This window comes from Harpia harpyja, chromosome 1 (genome assembly GCF_026419915.1).
Source record: "Harpia harpyja isolate bHarHar1 chromosome 1, bHarHar1 primary haplotype, whole genome shotgun sequence".
NCBI classification, from domain to species: Eukaryota; Metazoa; Chordata; class Aves; order Accipitriformes; family Accipitridae; genus Harpia; species Harpia harpyja.
The window spans coordinates 64,702,976-64,724,450 of NC_068940.1; positions in this window are offsets into that span (position 1 = coordinate 64,702,976).

Sequence of the window (21,475 nt, forward strand, 5' to 3'; positions counted from 1 at the left end):
TGTGATTGTATAAGCAATAATCTATGGAGTATAAATAAGGCACTTTTTTTTGGGTGCTGATTCTTGCAGAAAGTATTTGCTAAATTGTTTCCAGCTTCCTATAGCCTTTGAGGTTTTTTCAAATACTCCACTGACATGGAGATAACATTACAACATCAGTACCAAATTTAAGCACCAGACCACTAAAAATGACAAACTTTGACCAAAACATGTGACTTCTACAAAGTTTCTTCATTGAGGGCTTTCGGTTTGGGATGTTTTCTTGTTTGTTTGTTTGTTTGGGGGGGGGTTCTTTGTTTGTTTTAAGTCTCCAGTTCTACATTCTGACTGTTCATTTCCAGTATAACAAAGTATTTCAAATTTGTTTACAAGGTTAAATGAAAAGTCATTTTAATATTATTTGTTTCACAGACACCTCAGTAAGAGCAGGCTTGATGAAAATGATATCTTCTTTCATGTGTAAGTACAAAAATTTGTGTGAGCGAATTCCCTTCTACTGCCAGTGTAGCATTTTTCTCTGCTATGCTGCTTGCAAGGTGGACATTGTGTAACTCTGCTCTGATTTAAATTATTTTAGAGGTTTTTTAGATTAGTTATGCAGCTTCCTTTCTGCCTTTCTACAAAAATAAAAAAAGTTGGTAGATTGGAAAAGTGTGTACTGTATACTATTTTTTCAGCCCTTCTAAATTAAATTAAATCCACTCAACATAGCAAAAGAGCCCTCAGGCATAATTCTACATACTACTTATTTGCAGTATTAAATATTCAGTATTTTTCCTTTTAAAAGCATATTTTTTTACAATTGTAATAAACTTCCATGCTAAATCATATTCGGGTTTGCATTTAACCTTGTTTTTTTCCAGGTTGTCAAAACTAAGCTTTTCATACTCATCAGTCTTCCTAATATATAAAAAACTGAGTCAGTATGGAAGGAAATTTTAAAGTAGCATTTTCTTTTTATATTGAGCTTACATGCAAGTGTTCTTTCTCCATAATGTAGAAGAGTGAATAAATGGGTACATTCATCCAAGCAGTTGCATTAGTCCAATGTACTCATGAACATTCATGATTCTAAGCCATTGGCTGTCTGTTTGGGTCAGTCTGATCTATACATTTTATATATTCTGTTGACTGAGAGTCACTCCAGTATTCATATTGGAATCCTAGACATTTAGACATGTAAAAAAACTCAGTCATAACATTAAGACACTACAGTGGCAACATAATATTGATTCCTAAGTTTGAGTCATAGTTGATCTTTATTTATGTGCACAGTGGCTAATTTCAGTGAGGATATTATGCGTCAATCTGAAAATTTGTCTTCTGATTTCCTCTAATTATCTCTCAGATACCTTACTAGTGAGACTTTTAGGAGCAGTCAGTAGTGTGCTAATTATCATCTTTGAAACAAAAGACTGCTAAACAATGATATGACTTGGTTATAATTCCACCTACCTTTATTGCAGAACTCATGTACACTGTCTAGTTAGAATGAGCAACTCTACTGTCTTTTGCAAGGATACGAGTAATGAATTTTGAAGGCTTAATGTATATCAGAGCAGTTTAATAGTGCAGCATAAAGTACCCAGTGAACTCCCAAATTACCTCATTGCCAAATTTCATTTTCCAAATTCAAAGTATGTGAACAGAAGAAGTCTTCAATAAAGCTCTTTTAACACTAGTGTGACTACTTCCCCCCCCCCCCCCCCCTTAGAATTTATTAAGAAATCCTGCCACTGGTCCACTGAATCAGAAATGGAATTTTCTCATTAACTAATTATTCATGAATTTGGTTGTGGTTTTACAACTTCAGTGATACCAAGTTCCAGCTGTCAGGGTACAGCAGGCCAGCAAAGCAAGGGTCTCGCCAGCCAGGGCCTATCCCGCTGCTCCCCACAATGGAGCAGGGCAGACCCAGGGATGATGTCCAGGCCCAACCGAGAGCTGAGATTGCCAGACAAGTTCATGCTGAGAAGGCAGGTCTGAGGTCAAGCTCAAGCAATGAATGAAGGCCTCAAGCTGAGCTTAAATAGACCTCCTGGGCCATGGGTTAGGGTGGAGGCCCCAGCTGAGGGAGGTCAGGGCCATTAAGTCCTACTAGTGCCCTGATGTGTTGAAGTGCACCTATACAGAGGTAACTATGAAGCTCCCAGTTTCAGATGAGCTGAAATTTAGCTAGATACAGGAGGCAGGTTCCCCTAAGCCCTGGTCAGCCATATCTTCCTCTTGAGCAAGACCGCATTTGCTACTCAGGCCTCTCACCTGTTTGTCTCGGTGCATCTACCCTGAGCGTTACTCCATCAGGGTAGAGGAGGACTTGACCTTTCTCATTTGCTGTTACCATTACTTACAAAGCTGGAGATTTATCAGGCAACAGTGGCTGTTGAAGACCATAAGGTGTTGAAGATAGCTGCAGAGCAACACTGGAGGCCTGTAATAAGCAAAGGCAGTGGGAGTCTGGAACCTGTAAAGGACAGGCATGATGCACGGTGAGTGGCAAAGTTTCAGGATACGGTAAAGGAATAGATGTTTCTGATCAAACATCAGCCTGAGCAGGAAATTAATAGCTGCTGCAAGGAATTGAAGTAGACTAAGGGCAGGGGAATCACCTATGGATCGTAACAAGAAATGAGAAAGCAGTGCTGCTTACTAAAACACTGGCACACAGATGCAACCCTGCATGATGTTTTAGTAGCTCTAGGTATTAATAACTTGAAATGATAATCACCTCACACTCTTCCGGCTGCTGAGTACAGAATTGATACTTTTTCATATATAACTATATTGATATATTTTCATATATAACTATTGATTGGCTTGTAAAATACACTTTGAATGCTGTTGAGTAGTACACTTTTTTTTTTTCTTCAGACAACAAAAGACACTGGCATACCATCCTCAAAAGATGTGGCCTTCTATCCATCTGCAGCAAGGAGTGGGAATTAGTAAGTGTCATCCCACTAGAAAATTAATATGGAGATTTGAATCTTTCTTAGTATTGGCTTACCTTGAGATTATGATCAGCTGTTTTCGTAATGTAAAATCATGAAGAAAAACAGAGACATTAACACCTTTGTAAATATATAAAGCCAAGCTCTCATTCACAAGTTCATACCCATTTTAACTTCCTGACCACAAAGGAAGTTGTAGGGAGGATAAATTGGTACATTGTTTTTATTTGGTGATGTCTTTTTTTTAAATTCTCCTTTTAGAGTAAAAATAGCAACATTTGGAATTGGAATCCTCTTTATGGGTATAATTTTATTATAGTAGCAAGCATTGAACAATATCAATGCTGTGTAAAATAAAGATGAACCTCTCTCCAAGGTTCTTGTATCAGAATTTCAGTCTGCAGTGTTGGCTCTTACGCTATCCAGTTCAATTCATCCATGTCCTGCCATGATCTTGATGTGCTCTGAAACTGCACCAAAGTATAGCTGGTCGCAAATTTCACGCTTACCACTTTAGACAAGTGAAAGGTCAAGGGCTTACAACAGTTGAGCAGCTCCTTATCAGTACCACAAAGCACAGACAGGCATGGAAGTGACTGCGGGTCAGATCAGCTGTAATTTATACTAACTATATAAGTCCATACAGATCCATCCCACTACCCCCAGACAGCAGAATATGTATGTTTGAACATTGCTCACTTGTCTCACTTCTCATCTGCTCTGTGTAACCTTGGAATCAAATATACATGCACACTTTCATTTAGTGCCATCCTCTTGTTTTCAGAATAAACGAACATTAAGTAGCTCTTTCAATGAAAAGCCTTTCCATATTTGGAGGGACCAGTTTGATTCCTAAGACAGAATTAAGACTTTAAAATAGCCAACTAACCAAAGGAAAAACAGGAGATGGAACTAGAAGTGGTCTAATATCTTGTTGAGATTGCTGCTAGAGGGAAAACATATAATGACATATTCAGTACATTCTAAAAATCTGAAAAATGGGCATTGCTTCTAGTCTATGATGAGAAATGATACACAGTGTTGGTTTCAATATTATAATATGGGACAAAGAAAACCTAAAAAATGCTAATTGAATTCCCTTGAATCATGTTACCAGGCCCCATTACAGCTGGCAACAGTGGGTTTATATATATTTGTTTACAGGAATCTAACAGTATAGGACTACTGTTGATTATTTTAATGTTCATGAGTCACAGAACTGAGTTAGGGATGTCTCCCAGATAGGGAGAAAAAGCAAACTTAACATTGATGACTTAGCTTTCATTCCTGAATAAAATAAAACCAGCAACTGAACCTAAAAAAATTTTAAATATATAACTTCTGATATGTATCTACTTTACACTTTGGTTTTGTCCTACAAAGGCCTCAGTTACAGATTCCAAACCAGTCTTGGCCAAGAAGAAATGAAGACCCCTTTGTCCTGAAAAAAACCCTCATTATTCTCTCTCTCTCTCTCTTTTTTTTTTCTTTTTCTTTTTTTTTAATTTTTAGAACTGGGGTTATTAATGTTCCAATTTTGAAGTAATTTCTTTTCTGAATTAATTGTCATGTTTTAAAAGGAATTTAAATATATGATGATCACAGAATAATAAAAAAAATAAAAATCCCTCTTTGGGTATATCCACACTTTGGTTTGTTTTCTAAATTTGTCACTCAAGTCAAATGACTGGTTTTCTTCCTCACATTGTTTACCCAATAGTGCAGTTAAGCACATCAGTTTATTCCTGATTAACAGAATCTGTTTTATGGATATAAAATATTTGACTTTAACTATCCTGTTTTCACTATCAGTGGCCTACTAGGATCATATTATACACTATTATTCTAGCATAGATTATTCTTTTTTGTGCAAGCAGTTCTGTAGTTATTATCAGACACTATAAAATATATGAAAATTTCTTTGGAATAGCTTTTAATTGTATGATATACCAAGAAGCTAATTTTTACATAAGCCATGCAAAAAGCACTTCAATTTATTAAATCAGGATGAATTAGTCCCCCATATCCAAACTAGCTCTGAGTACAGATAACAATGATACCTTAATCTTTCAGTGCCAAGGTCTGGTAGAAAAAGGGTTTTGGCAGTTGGAATTATCAGCTTAGTATGCACCACATCCAGTCTGTCCATTGCATAATACTTCAAAATTCTGTTCAAGCAGAATATATATATTTTCCTCTTGGACAAGAAAATAATTTTGAAATTTCTTCAAGCATGATGCTGGCATATGCTATACCGTAGTATCTTTGCACTATTGCAATACAGATTAATAATAATTAATCTTGGCCTTTTGTGTCATCAGACATATCTGATGGAATATGGAAGATCAGTTACAATGTATTGCATATGTAACTGGAATAGTTGCTGGAAATTGATATCAACAGAAGCAAAGCAGAAGCCATCACCGAAAGTAAATCACAACCAGCTACTCATCTGACATTGGTCTTCGGAACTCAAGGAGAACTGGATATTTTGAGCATATCTGCCCATCTTTCACATCAAAATGGTAGCGTAAGTACATGTAGGAAAATATCTCCTAAGAGAAAAGGGCAAGGATTTGCCTCAGGTTGTTGCTCGACTCAACGTGAGCTTAACTAAAATTCAAATTGTGAAATAATAAATCTGACAGAAATTAAAAGTTTATTCTTTACCTCCCAGTGCGTGCAGTAACTTAAAGCCAAACACCAACAAACAAATTGGCATCTGGCATTTTAGCCTGTGAGGTGTTAGCCATCTGGTCCCACAAAATAAAACATTTATTTGATTTGTCTTAAGTATCTAAGTTAAGAGATTACCAAGATGCAAAGGCATTAAGATTTTGCTTTCAGAATGTTGGAACACCTTTTCCTTGGAATTTCATCAAAAGTATACATACTGATTGCTATGTATTTGTCTCTGCTAAGTCAGATGAGGAAGTTGAGAACAAAAGTTGTCTTCAGAAATTCCCATATGGTTTTGAGTAACAGCTGCTGTAGCACAAGCCAAGTGGCACACTCAGCTTTATATAACACTACCTATGCTGTCCTTTCTGTTACAGGGTGCCTTTCACTCATTCCCTTCTTCACAAGTACACTGGTCCCATCGGTTAGAATATCCAAAGGAATTTCTTTTTTCATGAAACTGCATTGCTAATGGTTTCTGCAGTACTCCTGATGCCTTGTAATATTAAAAGCTTATTTGAAAAGTTTACTGTTGCCAATTTTGGCTTCAGCCACAAAATAATTTGAAGATACTAGTGTTGTATCTATCTTTCATATGATACTGAAATGGTTGAATACCAACCTAATATTGACAGGGTATCTGAAATCTACCAAGAACATTTAATATTGCTCTGTCCTGAACATACCATTTGCCTGGAAATGTTTCACCACTAGATGACAGGTGATAAAACTAAAACCAATCACCCAAAGCAAGACTTAAAATAGCAGCAAAGTCTTCCTTGGTAATATTTGGCAGTGCTCTGTTTCTGTTCATCGTGCTCAGAGTTTTGGATATGCACAGGAGGACATCAGTGGTACCCTTGCTTTCTAACACCAGAAGCTTTACCACAGAGCAAAGCAAGGACTTCTTACAGTGCCTTTTCACCATTTGAGATACTGTTGAAATTATAAGGCTTAGCTGCTTAGGTTCATGCAAGTTATGCTCAAAGGCCCTGAAAAGTGTTCTGGGACACGACTGTTCTCTAAGGCTCTTACGCTTACTTGCATGAAGTCATTCAATGCTAGCCAGCAATTTTTCTGCTAATGTGCATTATCAATCAGTAAAAACTTCCTGTGGATTTTACACATGCAGAAGAACAAAGTAGTTTAAGCTCACTTACTAGTGGGCAACAGAAGTGTGTATATTGCAAAATGTCAATGGGAAAAAAAAATAATCTAAGAGTAAATCCCAACTCTAGCAACTTTACAAATAAATTCCATGTAATTTACAACTACAGATATCCAAAGAAGTTAATTTAATGGTTATCCCAAAACATACTGCGGGGCAGAGTTAAGGTTGTTGGTTTCATAAGCTGGTTGTTTTTTTTTTTACCTTATGCTAAACCTGGAATCCTTTCAGATGAACTGCAGGTATGGAAGGGGTATGCACCATGTTTGGTCTTTAGTGTTCAGGGGTTAGAAGACACCATAAATGTCCTCAGCTCCCCATTGTTCTCACTGGGGAGACAGGATGCAGAGCAAATCAAACTACTTGCAGTTCTGTTGCCAGCACAGCCACAAAACTGAGGAATGGTGATGTGTTGTAATTTACTGTAATTTACAAAATTTCTTCTCTGGGTTAAGTGAACTACTAACACCTTCCAAAAAGCCACAAGGTGTCCCTTTCCAAGGGGGAAACCATCAAGTTTGGCAATACTAAATTAAAGCTCTTCGATTAGGGCACTATAACTCATCACAACAACATGGCAGAATATAACAAGGCACTGCATAGAGGCTATGATGCAAGAAACCTAGTACATAAATAGAAGCTTTCAAAGGTAATAGAGAGATCAGTAGATATTAAGGTTAGTCAACAGTGTAGAACAGTAGGGAAAAACTTGAAAGGGAAACAGGTGATGTTTTTGAAAGCTTCTCTTTTGCAGTAAAATTCAAAGTACTGCCACTGCTGTATTCACAGTAATGCTTTAACCACATGCTTAGCTCTCAATACCACGCATTAACCATTTTTACAGTTTTCATCAGGGAGCAGCAAGGGCCAGGGGGTCCCTAAGGTACATGGAGCCAAGGGGAATAACCTGGCCAGCAGGGCAGGGGTCTCATTGGCTGGGGACCACACTACAGTACCTGAGCAGGGCATGCCCCAAAATAGTAGCCAGGTCCAACCAAGAGTTGAAATCACCAGGGCAAGTTCATGGTGATGAAGGAAGCCTGAGGTCAAGCCAGGAAGTCAGCCTGCAAGTCAGAATCAGGTCTGGCAATTGCCAGGCAGATCCCAGGTCAAGCTGGGAAGTCAGTTCACAGGGGCCAGGGTCAACTGGTCACATTGCCAGGCAGGGGCATAGCTGCAGCTAAGCTGAAAACCAGTGCTCCCCCAAAGTAACCTAGAAGAGAAATGAAGGTGTAGGGCTGAGCTTAAGTAGAGCTCCTGGACCCATGGGTGTGGGCAGAGGCCCCAGCTGAGGCAGGTCAGGGCCATTAAGGCCTGTTAGTGCACTCAGGCACCCTAAGTGCGTGCTGTGTGCTGCCTAAAATTTTGCTACCTGCTGTGTTTATCACATCTGCCAAATATTGTTGACCCTTGTGCTAGGGTAGGAATATTTTAGCTGGTTTTGCTACAGTTGTGCTGTAACTCAAGCACTTTTTAGCTAGATTCTGTAGGGTGATACTTAAAAGAAGTTAATTTCTTTCACACAGGAAGGCTTTTGCTCAAAAAGAACCCCTAAAATCTGCATCTAAAATAGTCTTTCTGTGCATTATAAAGAACACCTAGGAATATAATGGTCTATTCCTCTGTGTGAATGATTGATAAAATGGTACAGACTGTAAGGATGGGATGAGAAATAGACATGACCAGACAGAAGCAGTTGTAAGTCTTGGACTCAGACACTAAACGCAGGATTTAACTGTCTGAACGCAAGTACTTTCCATTTGAAGTGCCCTAGAGTATCCAAGATATCCACACATATGATCTTTGCCAACAGGCTTTAAACCAGGTATGTCAGGGGATGGTGATGACAGCTTACAGATAAGTGAGGGAACAGAAGTCAGGGCAGTAAATACATGGGACAGGGTGGCAGGAGCAAGAGAGCCCTCAGGAAGGATAAGACAGGTTAAAAGAAGGTTTGCCTCAAGTGTTTATGCACAGATGCATGCAGTCTGGGAAGCAAACAGGAGGAGCTAGAGCTCTGTGTGTGGGCACAGAACTAAGACATCGTGAGAATAACTGAGATGTGGCAGGAACTTCACATTGTAAAGCATGTACAGGCCTTTAAGAATGACAGGCAGGGAAGACAACGAATGGGGGTGCTATCTATGTGAGGGAACAGCCTGGATGTATGAAGCTATTTTGTGGAACAGAAGATAGGGTGACTGAGGGCTTGTGGGTCATGATCAGAGGAGAGGCTGGTAAGGGCAACATTGTGGTGGGAATCTGTTACAAATCACATGGCCAGTATTAGGAAATGGATGAATTCTTCTTTAAGCAACTCAAGGAAGTCACCACATCACCGACCCTGGTTCTTATGGATTGCCACCCTAACATCGGGAGATTCTGCTGAAAAGTACCTGGGGGTCCTGGTGGGCAGTAGACCAAACATACTGGACATATCAACAGGAGTGCAGCCAGTAGATCTGGCAGTAGACTGGCACATACTGGGGGTATCAACAGAAGTGTAGCCAGTAGATCAGAAAGTAATTATTCCTCTCTGTTAGCCACTTGTGAGACTGCATCTGGAATACTGCCTTCAGTTTTGGGGTCCCTGGTACAAGGAAGATGCTGGTAAACTTGAGCAAGTCTAGCAGAGAGCTACAAAGATGGTCAGGAAAGCCTATAGGAACTGTGCTTCTTTAGAGAGTAAGATTGTTTATGGGAGGTGTGGGGCACCTAGTAGCAGCTTTCTGATACCTAAGAGGAGGTTTCTAGGAAGACAGAGACATTTTTTTTACTAAGGAGCACAGTGGGAGAACAAGAACCATAAATTGAAACAGGGAAGGTTATAGCTGGAAATAAGGAAAAAAATGTTCCACTGTGAGGATAATTAAGCATTGGAACAGGGACCCAAAGAAATTACAGAATCTCCATCCTTGGAGGTTTTCAAGACTCAACTGGACAAAGCCCAGAGAAACTTCATCTGAATACAGTGTTGACCCTCCTTTGAGCAGGGAGTTGGACTGGAGGCCTCTTGAGGTTCCTTCCAGCTGGAAGGTTATGCAAGTCTATTCTATGTGGGACATACGTGGTGCAGAAACCACAGGAGACTCTAGCTCTTCTGGAATGATGCATATAGACTACATGGAAAACCCAAGGGCATGTCAGATGACTTTAAGGGCTTGTGTTTAGGCAAATGAAAGCCTGCTTGACTTTGCAAAGTGGCCAGGTGACACATTGGTCTTCCCATCACAAGTGATGTATATGCAGAGGTGTTTATATCTACCTCTTTTTCCATTTCTTTTTAGCTGTTTTATCATTTTAGAATTCATTTCAGAGGAGTTTATCATTATGGTCTTTTGACCAGATGGAAAGACTTTACTGGCAATTCCTAACAAGTTAAATTCTCTTTCCAAAATGCCATTCAAACTAGGGACCACGTTTCAAGGTTGGATCAGCCCATTTTTGATGAATTTCAAGCCCATACTATAACAGACACCTCTGAAGCTAAAAATAGGGACAGGAGTAAAATAGACCTTCAAATGTTCAATCAAATAAGTAATCATCCAATGAAAACCAGTCTGACATGATATTATTGTGGACAGCTCACAACAAAATCTTTATTCTGCTTTAATTTAAATGCTGATGGGCTTGTGTCGTATGTTGCTATATTAAGGGTGTGTCTGATACAGCTTCTCTGCCATAGGTCTTGTCAAGGTTGAGATTTCATGTTCACATACCAGTATATACCAGTGAGATGGGTTATTACTTCCAACTGATTTTTGTTATTTATGAAAATATAAGGGAAATAAAATGCAGAGCAGGGATTTTCTAACTTCAACAACTTAATGCAGCTCAAGCAGACTCAAGTTTTGTTTTCACTATCTATATATTATGCTGTAGTGTTGCCTATTAAATTCAAGTCAAGCAGAAGAAAAGGACGAATTTGCATACCCATTTCCATTCAAGTTATGGACTTTTAAATCCATGTTGCTTGCGTCTATAGACTAATGAGTGCACCATTATGGAAGAGGCTTAGTATGTCACTGCACTTGGCATGTCCAGGTTTTTGCTCGGCATATAATATTTTGAGAGCCATTTTTTTCAAGCATAGCGTAATAGGCTTTAACTTTGCTAAGCTTTTCTGCCAGGCCTCCAGTGCCCTGCTGTTCTATTATATTGAACTTGTAAGCAGGACGCTCTGCCAGGCTCACCCAGATTACTGCTGCAATAAGGGCCCTGCTGAGTGACTAGTGTCATGATAAGTGCTAGGGAGGGAGTTCACCATCTTGGCATACTGTTCTCATCTTATTAAATTCAGCTTTGTGGAAGCAGGGAGTCTGCCTCTCGGCCTCACTGGCTCTGGCTCAGTCCAACTGCTACTGTCAGACAATATGAAAATAGGAACCACCACAGCTAATGGCAGGTGCTGCACCACCACAGCTGAGGAAAAAAGAGAGCTTTTTCTTTTTTTCTTTTCCTCTTTTTTTTTTTTCAATAGGCACTTGACTGGATTGATTTGAAAACATTTAGCTTTTTAATATTATCAGAGCCCTCATACCCACAGATACTTGCTGAGCCACTGTTCTTTTTGAACGTGTTTATTCCGTCCACTTTATACAGCCTCCTTTGTTCTTGTCTACTTACATTCAGGTAAAATAATATAGCAAACAAGCCCTTGGAACAGGTCTGATACCATTCAGATTTGGTAAAGGATGGTATTGTAAAAATCCAGTCCTGACATTCGTATTCAGGCAAAACTCCCTACTGGGTGTTGCCCAAGGAAAATTTCCCAAATTCCAGTCTTGGGTTTCTACTGGGGGTGAAGCAAGTTAGCTGTTCAAGCCCCTCTGAACTCAGTGACACCTGCTTACCTAATTCTCATATTTCTTTTAAAAATCTAACCTTTAGTTTTGGGTGGAGGATTCAGAATCTTCCCAGAGCCCTAAAATGACCAGCTATGATCTGAGTGTAAGCTATGCTGCTGAATGCAGCAGGAAAAGTGCAACATTCATAGAGAGGAGAGAGAAGAGGGGAATATGTGTTTGCAAGCCACCCCTATGGAGAGGAAGAAAATAAAAATCACTTATTTTGTAGTATGAATTTCCACAGTAGAAAAGCATGGCTTAGTTCTGAATATCAGTTTCTGAAAGAGTATTTGCCCTTTATTTCTGAGCCTAAGGCTCTTTTGAGCTAAGAATTAAAAAGCCCTTCCCAAGGTCTTGTGGAAGGATAAATTACTTCTGCACTTGCTGGTGTCTGAGCACGTATAGAGTCTTCCTTGACATCAGCAAATACATTGTTTCTCACTGTTCAACAATAAATGTTCAAATAACCGCATTATTGTCATGTCAACGTTTTGTAAATTGGACATGATCAACACATGCAGTGTAACCTTTCTAACAGAAATGTCAATGTGGTCCAGCTACAGAAGTCATAGTATAGCAAAACCAAGTTGTGATCAATAGAAAATCCAGATTTTCAAATGCGTTTATGGCAGGAGTTCCTAAGTCTGGCAGGTTGCAGTTCAGCAGCACACTTGTTGGCCACGTCAGTCTTCATAAGAGTGACAGGTTTGATTAGACTCTTTGAGAGAGGCTGATTCAAAAATTCAGACAAAATAAGATCTTTCTGCCAATTTGCAATATCACATTCACAATCCATTCCAGACTCATCAAAGGTAAGGAATAAAGGACTTAACATTTTAATCCCCCCTGAGAAAATGAATAAGGAAACTATGTCTCCAAAAAGTGTGATTTTTTTTTCTTGAAAAACAAGAGTGGAGAACTATTAGTAAAGCTGACTACCATGAATATTGTGTGTCAGACCTTTCAAATCCCAGGCAATTGGCATGCAAGGGAATTCTTGTCAAAATTCAAGGGCAAATGAAAGGATAAAACAAATCTGTCTGGTCAAGTTCATTTTTTAGACAAGCCCAATTTGTTTATACCTGTTCTTCATTTCTATTTCGCATTCATAATGTTGTCATTTATAAAGGTTTTTAAATGTTCCTTCTAAGTCACACTTTTTTTTTTCCTTTTTCTTTTTTTTTTTTTTTTTAATTCCTTAAGTCTTTCTTGTTATCCTGATTCACTGTGATGGTGTTGGGGGGGGTGTTGGGGTTTTGTTTACTCTGGTCACTGTGTGGTCCACATAGACCAAATTGCCAAGAAAAACGTGATTAATTTAGAAGAGGTTTTAACCTTAACTTTTCTCTTTTTATCCACCTCTTTCACTATAGACTTAAAAAGTTTACTTGAAAGTCAGAGCACTGCAGTTAATGAGTGGATTACAGTGGAATGGTTGCTGGAAATTGTCCAGGAGAAGTGTAATCAAGAGGTAAGTAGAGAAAGCTAACAATCTTAGGTGAAGTTTTTGCATTATATGAAATTGGTTTTATTTTGTTTCACTTTGAGAAAACACAAAGATCTCCGGCTTAGATCTTTGCCACTGAATCCAGGCTTGGAATCAATAAATGTGGGGTGATCGTGGCATGATTCAGAAAATATTTTCTGAGGAATGCATGGAATCTACTCCAATTTAGAGATGACACTGATACCTAGCCGTTGTGCCTGCAAACATGGAACAAAGAAGGTGTCTGTTAATGATAATCAAACAGATTTGTCTTTGCTTTTCATGCTGTAATTTAAGTGATTCAATGGGGATTTGCTCCTCTGTCAGATTCTGAGGGATTAAATGGCCTTGGGATGTGACCTTTCTTTGTGAGGAGGAACTTCAACTCAGGATTCAGTTGTTTCAGATTTTTTTCATTTTAATATGGAAGAAGAATGTCCCTGAGATATTCCACCTGAGCACCACAATTGTAACAGGATAGCAGAGCTGGAACCATTCTTTTTCCATGGTAAATCTGGATCTTGAAACTTGTTTTCATCTTCAGTGATTTTGCAGCTGAAGAGTCTAATGCTTTTGAATTGTGACAATCGGGTGGGCAAGACATTCTGAATGAAGGTAGGCCTATAAAAAAATATTTACACTTGTCTTCCATTCATCACATAAAAATAACATAGAGTGCATTATTGAAGACAAGTGCACCTTACCATCACACTTCAGGCATCCTTTGTCCTCTTTTTGCAAAAAAATAATAAAGACGACTTTTGTCAAGTACAACAGATAGATATACACTAGCTATATAAGCCCAAGTATGCCTGTAGTATGTTGGGAAAAGTAATCAACATAAAAAACTGAAACAATGGACCAATCACATAGCCATTTTAATAAAGTCAAGTTATTTGTGTTTGGTTTTGTATATATGTATATCTTTTTCTGACTACATGAAAACAGCATTTTTGCATATGGCAGTTTGGAGATAAATATACCCTCGCAGTGTTTGTAGCAGAAACACTGAATCATTATGCTAGCACATGAGAGTGAAAGAGAAAAAACTAATCTATTTTCACTGTCCAAGTTGAATGAAATGTGAAAAATAAACAAACAGCACAGATGGTGAAACAGTTTAAATTTTTAATACTCTTTCAGTGTTAATCATTTCCGATATTTATAACAGCATGATAGCAACATATATTAAAATATGTTCTTTTATTCTAAAAAAAAATAATTTAAGCAGATGAGCAATTCAGAATTTTCAGCAAAGTCATATTTAAAAAAAAAATTTTGGAATATAATCAGTTTAAATTTTCCTACATGAATATTAAACAATCTGTTCAAATGCTAAACCTTTGACAGGATCTTATTTCTGTCTACTGTGGATAACATATCTGAAAATTTACAGTTCCTTATGCTCATGTCTTTTTCTTTATTAATTTGCTAAGTCCAGAAATGTAAGTGTAGACAAGGAGAACTAGAATTCTCAGTAACTCTCTTCATTGTTTTTCAGTATTCTCAGAAACAGAACACACATTTTGGAGAGAATCCCAAATGGCAGGTGCTGACACTAAGTAGAGAGAGAACAGCCTTCTTGTTAACGTATTATCTACTCCTCATCTACCACTGCTCTGTTACAAAACTCATTGATGATGAAAGCTAAATGAACTAACTGAAAACTAATTCAGTACTGCTACAAATATTTCAGACAGCTGCATAAACCTTTCTGCAGCTTAAATGTAAACCAAGCAAAGAACCTCTGAAATCTTCTCTATGCCTAGCCACGTTGGATAACATCCAAGCAACTATATTTTCTTTCCAGAGCAAATTTAAAGCATTCTTTGCAAAAGGTGGTGTCCTGGAGAGATGAACTGGGAAAACAGAAAGACAGATGGAGGAAATCAAATGAATCAGGTACTGCTGCTTGCACAAGGAAGTGAATGAGGAAGACAAGAAGTTGATATGACCTTAGTAGATCCATATTGCTGTGTAACAGACCCATCAATAAATTATATGATGTTAGAGTATTCCATCCATTAACAGTTGATCTAAACAGTCTCATCCCAAGTCACAAGAGACTCCATCTCCTTAACCACCATGTCTAATTTCTTTCTTTCATCTCCGTGAGGGATACTATGACTCCTGACTTGTTCAAGTGAGAGAAGATTAGAAGGAATATGTTAGTTTATACAGTGTTGCAAGCAGTGAATGTAATGATATTTATAATACTTCTTCAAATTACTTTTGCTTTTGGTACCAAAATGGCAAATACCGAGAAGCTAACACTTAGGTCCCCTAATTAAGAGAAAAATACAGTTCTCACAGGCCTTGTTCTTGTGTTCAGTAGTTTTCTTCAAATCTGGAGAAACAAGCACATTTTCAAGTCTGTTACTGTCCTGTTGCCCTCCCATTCTAAAGATGACTATGACTGCCTGGTGGGCATTGGCAGGTTTATCAAGAATATCATGGGGCTAGTTCTATGGAGGTGAAGTTTTCTTGTCAGAAGCAATGAAATGTTTGACTGTGTCCCCATGAAGCGAATATAATATTCGAGAGAACAGCAAATCTAAACTGTTCAAAGGGTATGTGGGGGTGGGAGCAGGGAATTTATTAGGCATGTCTCACAAAAATGTTAATTTTATATTTTTTACCCCCCAAAAATTAAATGTAGACTTTTTTTCATTGAGATTTTTTTATTTGTCATTTCCTCATTCATATTCCTCTTTTCTTCCTTTCTTTCCCACTGGAAATGAAGAGAAGGAAGAAAAAAAGGGAAAATGGAAACCAGAAGCTCTTTGAACTGAATTCATAGCATTGATAGATGTAATGGGAAAGAAATGAGAAAGGAGAAAAGCTCTGTCAGCTTCCTACAACTACATACACCTCCTTTTCATTGTTCTTCCCTTTCTTCTGTCAAAGCCTAGAGTGTGCCTCTTGTTCTAGTCTGAAAAGCCAAAGAGCTCTTTTGCGTAAGATCAGAGACAGGTATGTGGGCAGTGACTATGGTTATCTTTTTATTTAGAGGTCCCCATGAAGGATCATTCTGTTAAAGTTACTGACTGCACTGTCAGTTCATAGAGCTTTCTTTTTTATTTTCTCCTTTAACTTGAGGATTGAACTTCCACGTTACCTAGCTGGATAGTGATGTTCTACTCATCCTAATTGTGTAGCATTCTGCTATTATGGAGGTGCTATGGCTCCTTAATATGACTTACCTTTCTTCTGAGGGAGCTAACATCCTAGTTTTCCCTACTCCTTTTGGAAACTGTAACCCTGTGGTAGATGCTGTCAGCCTTGTAAGTTTTGCTAGGTAAATATGAAATTGTAGTTTCGCTTCCTTCTAGGCAACTGATACAGGGAGGAGAGGATGCCTAGAGTGTAACCGCTTAAGGGGTAGGTACATATTGCACTGCCAAGATTTTCCAAAATGGTTAGTGGCTGAAGGTGTTTTGGCTGGTGGGTGCCCCAGCTGAGATACCTTATAATGAGCCTGATTTTTGGAAAATAGCCTTTGAAACCAAGCCTTTAACAACAAGCACTAGTCACTCTCAGATGCTTGGCAATATGCTGCCTTGTTTTCCTCCTTGATTTTTGCAGCCCTTGCTGTGGACTGTCTCTGGTGACTTTCATAAAGCCCATCTATATTAAAAGATAATTTAGCTGGTACCTGTGATGATAGATTCACATCCTTTACATATCAGCCACAAGAGGGGGATGTGGAATACTCACTGAATAGTAGGTTTTAGTCCACTGTTTCTGACAGTTGTCAGTATTATTGATATCTTCTATGATTTTTACCATCAGGCCACTTTTAACACCAGCCTTATGTTCCTGGAGATCACGGCTTGCAACAGTCTATTTTTAGTAAGGAGCAACCTTTAGAGGGGGTTCAAATGGAAATATTCTGTCACTTAAATTTGACCCCCTTTTACTCTTTAATAGAACAGTTACAGTTGTTTAACACTTTCAGAGAACTATGCACCTATCTCAACACAGAAAAGGGCATTAATGTTACAATATGATCTTTTACCAATAAATAAATTCTAAGTGATACATAGGTTCTAATTACAGGAAACCTGATTTGCAGCAACTGTGCTGTGATGGGCTATTTTAGGGGCAGAGTGGAGAATACTGTAGAAAATTTGTACACAAGGGCAAAAGGAATAGACAATTGCTTTTGGGGACTGTGTAGATTAGTACATCATTGCATACTAACAAAGTGCTAATTGCTCCTTTTGACCACGGGCCGAGTTTACAGAGCTTTAGCACAAATGTGCCCTGTGCACTAAATCACAAAACTAACACTGCATTATTTCTCGGTACAGCTTGCAAATTCTTGCAGGGCAGTATGCATTTGCCTTAATTGGATGCAAAGAAAAAGGATGGCATAGAGATACTCACTTGCAATTTAGAAAGAACAGCCCTGGTGCTAATTACCGAGGTTGCAAATGTTGCATTTGCTTTGTGGCGATAGTAATAAAAGCAAACAGTATACATACATTTATATAATTTTAGGATCATGTTTTAATATTGTATATAATGACTACACAAGCAATAATTTGTCTCTACTTGGTATATGTTAGCTAAAAAACCAGGTGTGAACTACTTTGAACAGGTTGTTGGTACTGATTTTAAAGAAATTTTAAAATAGCAGCTGTTTAGAATATTTGCCAATTAGTTAATGACCATTTCAGAATAATGGGGAAGGTAGAACAGAATCATGTAGAATAATCTCTCTTCTTTATCTTCGTTAGAATCATACACAGAAAGGTAGATGTTTTAGTTTGGAAAAATAGCATCTCATCTTTCTGGTCCTTTTCTAAAAGTCCAGAATTTTCTCACAGACTCTTTCCACCCCTCAAAGAGGATAAAAAGAAGCATCAAGACTGGATACACGAAGAGTCAATAAGAGACTTCACTTGTTCGGAAAGGCATAAATCTACAGGTGTCATTCCCATTCTGCTGCATGTCACTTAAACCTTTCCTGTGCTGGACTCTTGATTTTGTTGTTCTGCTAACAGGGTAATTTGAAGATCGAGCTTCTTCACATATTTGTTTGGTCCCTTTTTTCTTTTCATACAGGAGTTATTATAGGTCTGACACTTTCTTTAGATAGGCAGCCTCGCACTAAATGAATTTAATTTCTACTATAATTTAATTCTAGCTGTTCAAATTCTTCATTTAGGATTTGAAGACTCTAGTACTAGAGGCCCAACCTGAGACTTCAGGCACGCATTGTAGTATTTGAGGGTAGGGCATGTATTACAGTATTTTAGTAAGGAAAAGGTATTTGGAAAGGGAAAAGAAAAGATGCTATAGGGAATAATCCAGTGTTGTGAAAAGAATAGACTCAAGTATTTTGTGGGTTTTCCTTTCACACATTGTTAAAACAATATGAATACTGAATAACACAAATTCCACTCTCTAGTCTGTCTTTTATAATAAACGAGTTGATAAAAAGAAGTATGAAATGCAACTGAAAAGGACAGGTATGTGTCACCATAAGGGCACTCTGTGTCACAAAGCAAGTATGCCTTAGCGCCAGCCAAAACAACCACCCACTCAGGGTACTGAAGGGTAGGCATGCTGTTATGACCCAGATTCAAATGGTGAGAGTAGGAGTGAGAAAGTGAAAGTGTTAATAATACTTCAAGCACAGAGCTAATGGGAGGGGAATTTCTGGGATTCCCCTTTCATTCCTATTCTCTCTCAAAAGAAAACTAGAGTTCCCTCAGGAAAAAAAAGTGTCTTTGGCTTATCACCAAATGTTGAATTTTTAGACTGAATGATGTGCAGCAGAGCTGTGTACCTGTCCTGGCTGGAAATACATGTGTGAGTACTGAAGGGGGATAGATGAATTGAGAGGTATTAAAAAAATCTCAGAGGACTTTAAACTTTGACTAGTGCTGAAACACTTTTTGAAAATGGAAAAAGACGGGTAATTTAAAATACTGACATAGTTCTTTGTTTTACTTCAGCTGACATAAATTTGAAAGACAATAAATCTGTTGCAGCCATCAACACCAAATCCAGCAGCCTGCCCCACCAAATAGCTTGCACAATGGCTTTTTGGAGAGGATGGAGCATATGCTTACCATACTGCTGCAAAAACTCCTTTTTCTTACTCCTTCATGTGCCTGACTCAATTCATTCTTATTAGAACCAGCATTGTTATGTTGCTGAAGTGTTTAATATTTTACATTTTACAGAAATATTAGGAAGCCTTCCAACTCATGTATGTCTTGTATCATATTAACACTGAATGTGGTTAAACAAGAGTTAACACGAGCAAATTCAACCATTTTACAGTGGTTGCTTTTTTAGTTTTTAATTAAGTTTAATAATTAAGAAATTAAAGCTTGGCCAGACTCTAGTAGCTCCTATGTTGAACAACACTCATAGATACAAATTACTTGACCCATTGCAACTAGGTGACTCATGTAGGTGGATTCTGTATAACAGATGTAAGGATTGCAGCATCAAGCTCTCTGAAAACTTATACGCCTCAGGAAGTCCTGTATTCAATGCATTTTCACATTATAAGTGTAGGGCAGTAAAGATAATCATGTGGTAGTTCTCCCTTTAACTTGTTAAAACTAAAGTGGGTTACAGGCCTACCACTATCTCTTTCTGTTAATGTTTTCTTCCTTTGATGTAGGCAGCTTTTCAGTCAGAAAGAATGAGAAATTTCAGTATGTGGTTGCTTGCTTACAATATTTAGAATGACTTCAATAAATATGACTTTTTTGCAGAACAGAAATTATTTATTTACATTATCAGTTGTGCTTGCAGAAAGACTCCCCTAAGGTAGAGAGCATAAGTGAATTAAAAGTGGGGCTCAGGGGTGACTCATTAGCCTGCCTTCCTCTGAACCTTTCCCGTGTTTGCAGGAGATGGTGATGGAAGGTTGAGGAGGAGGAGATTATCTCCTTTTGTGATGGCTTTTGTCGAGGTCTTTTCTCCCAGTGACTGAGCACAGATATTGAAAGTCTGTTCTATCTCCCCAATGCCTGATGTCAACATCAGATGTCATCCTCAGCAGCAGCAGCAGCAGCCGCTGTGACAGTAAAAGGCAAACAGTGGAAGACATAGCCAAAATGTTGAAGTCCCTGCTTCCCTCCTCAGGGCTAACAAAGCATGCAGAGACCTACATTCTGAACTTGGGACGCAGCTGTTAAAAGCACTTTAGTTTTCCAACCTGTGTGTCTGGAAAACTTCGTGATTGCAAGTGATTTGGACAAGTCTGGCTTTTGAAGCAAAGCATAAACTGGATTCTGAAAGTTTGAAAGTGTAACAACTGCGTAAGAATGGCAGAATTTCACACCTCTTATTTCAGATTTTCAAAAGAGGCAAAATAATTTGCCTGGTGTTTTAACTTGGCTTTGTTTTTAATAAAATAAAATATATGACAATATAAAACTATATGGATGGCATTGAGCCATACAATATACCCCAGAAACCATAACAAATTGCATCTGCACAGAAATCTTCATTCTAAGGGGCAGTTTGAAGAGTATTCACTTCACATAAAAGCTGTTTATTAGTCTCATCACATTTCCTGGTACAATGGAACTGTTAGTAATATATAGCAGTATTGGAAAGCACTTTAAAATGACTGAATCCAAGGACTGGAGTGAGTGGCCTTACAGTAGGTTGTCATGCTGTTTCTTTTTCTTCTTTTTTTTTCAGCTGCCATCTGTGCTCCAGAATTTAGGTTTTCATTAAAGCAAAAATCAGCTGTAAGTATTTCAGTCTCATTCACTTTAAAACCCCTTGGAATAACTGAGAACCTGATCATATAGTTACAAATAAAAACTCTGAAATTCCATCCTCTTCTTTTCCAGTTTGTATGTGATCTTCATCAGTTTAAAATCTGGGCAGTTCTAGAGCTGTATGGAGTCATCTGGAGGCACAAACAGAAACGAAATACCAAGCGTTGTAATGAAGCTCCTTTACCCTTCTGCAAGCTTGTAATTGCATCTCTGAGAGGTCAGAAATATCCCATTCATCTCAATGTGGTATCAACTTGGAGATCTAATGACAGTAACTTAACTGTCAACTCCATTAACCATTTCATTTTTTATCAAAATATATGACATTAGGTGTATGCAGATTGGCACAGGTTGCTCTATGCAGTAAACATGAGCAACTGCAGACATAAATTACCAGCAGTCTGAATTGCTAATTAGGATAAAATCTGAAATTTCTTGTGATAACTTTAAAAATATGTTGATTTTAAATCTATTGGGTTGGGGTTTGGGGTGAGTTTTTAGGAACAGCACTGCATTTTTCCCATCCTTGTGTCTGTATCATTTTGAATTGTAGAAGAACTCAGGTGGCAGACAAAACCTACTAA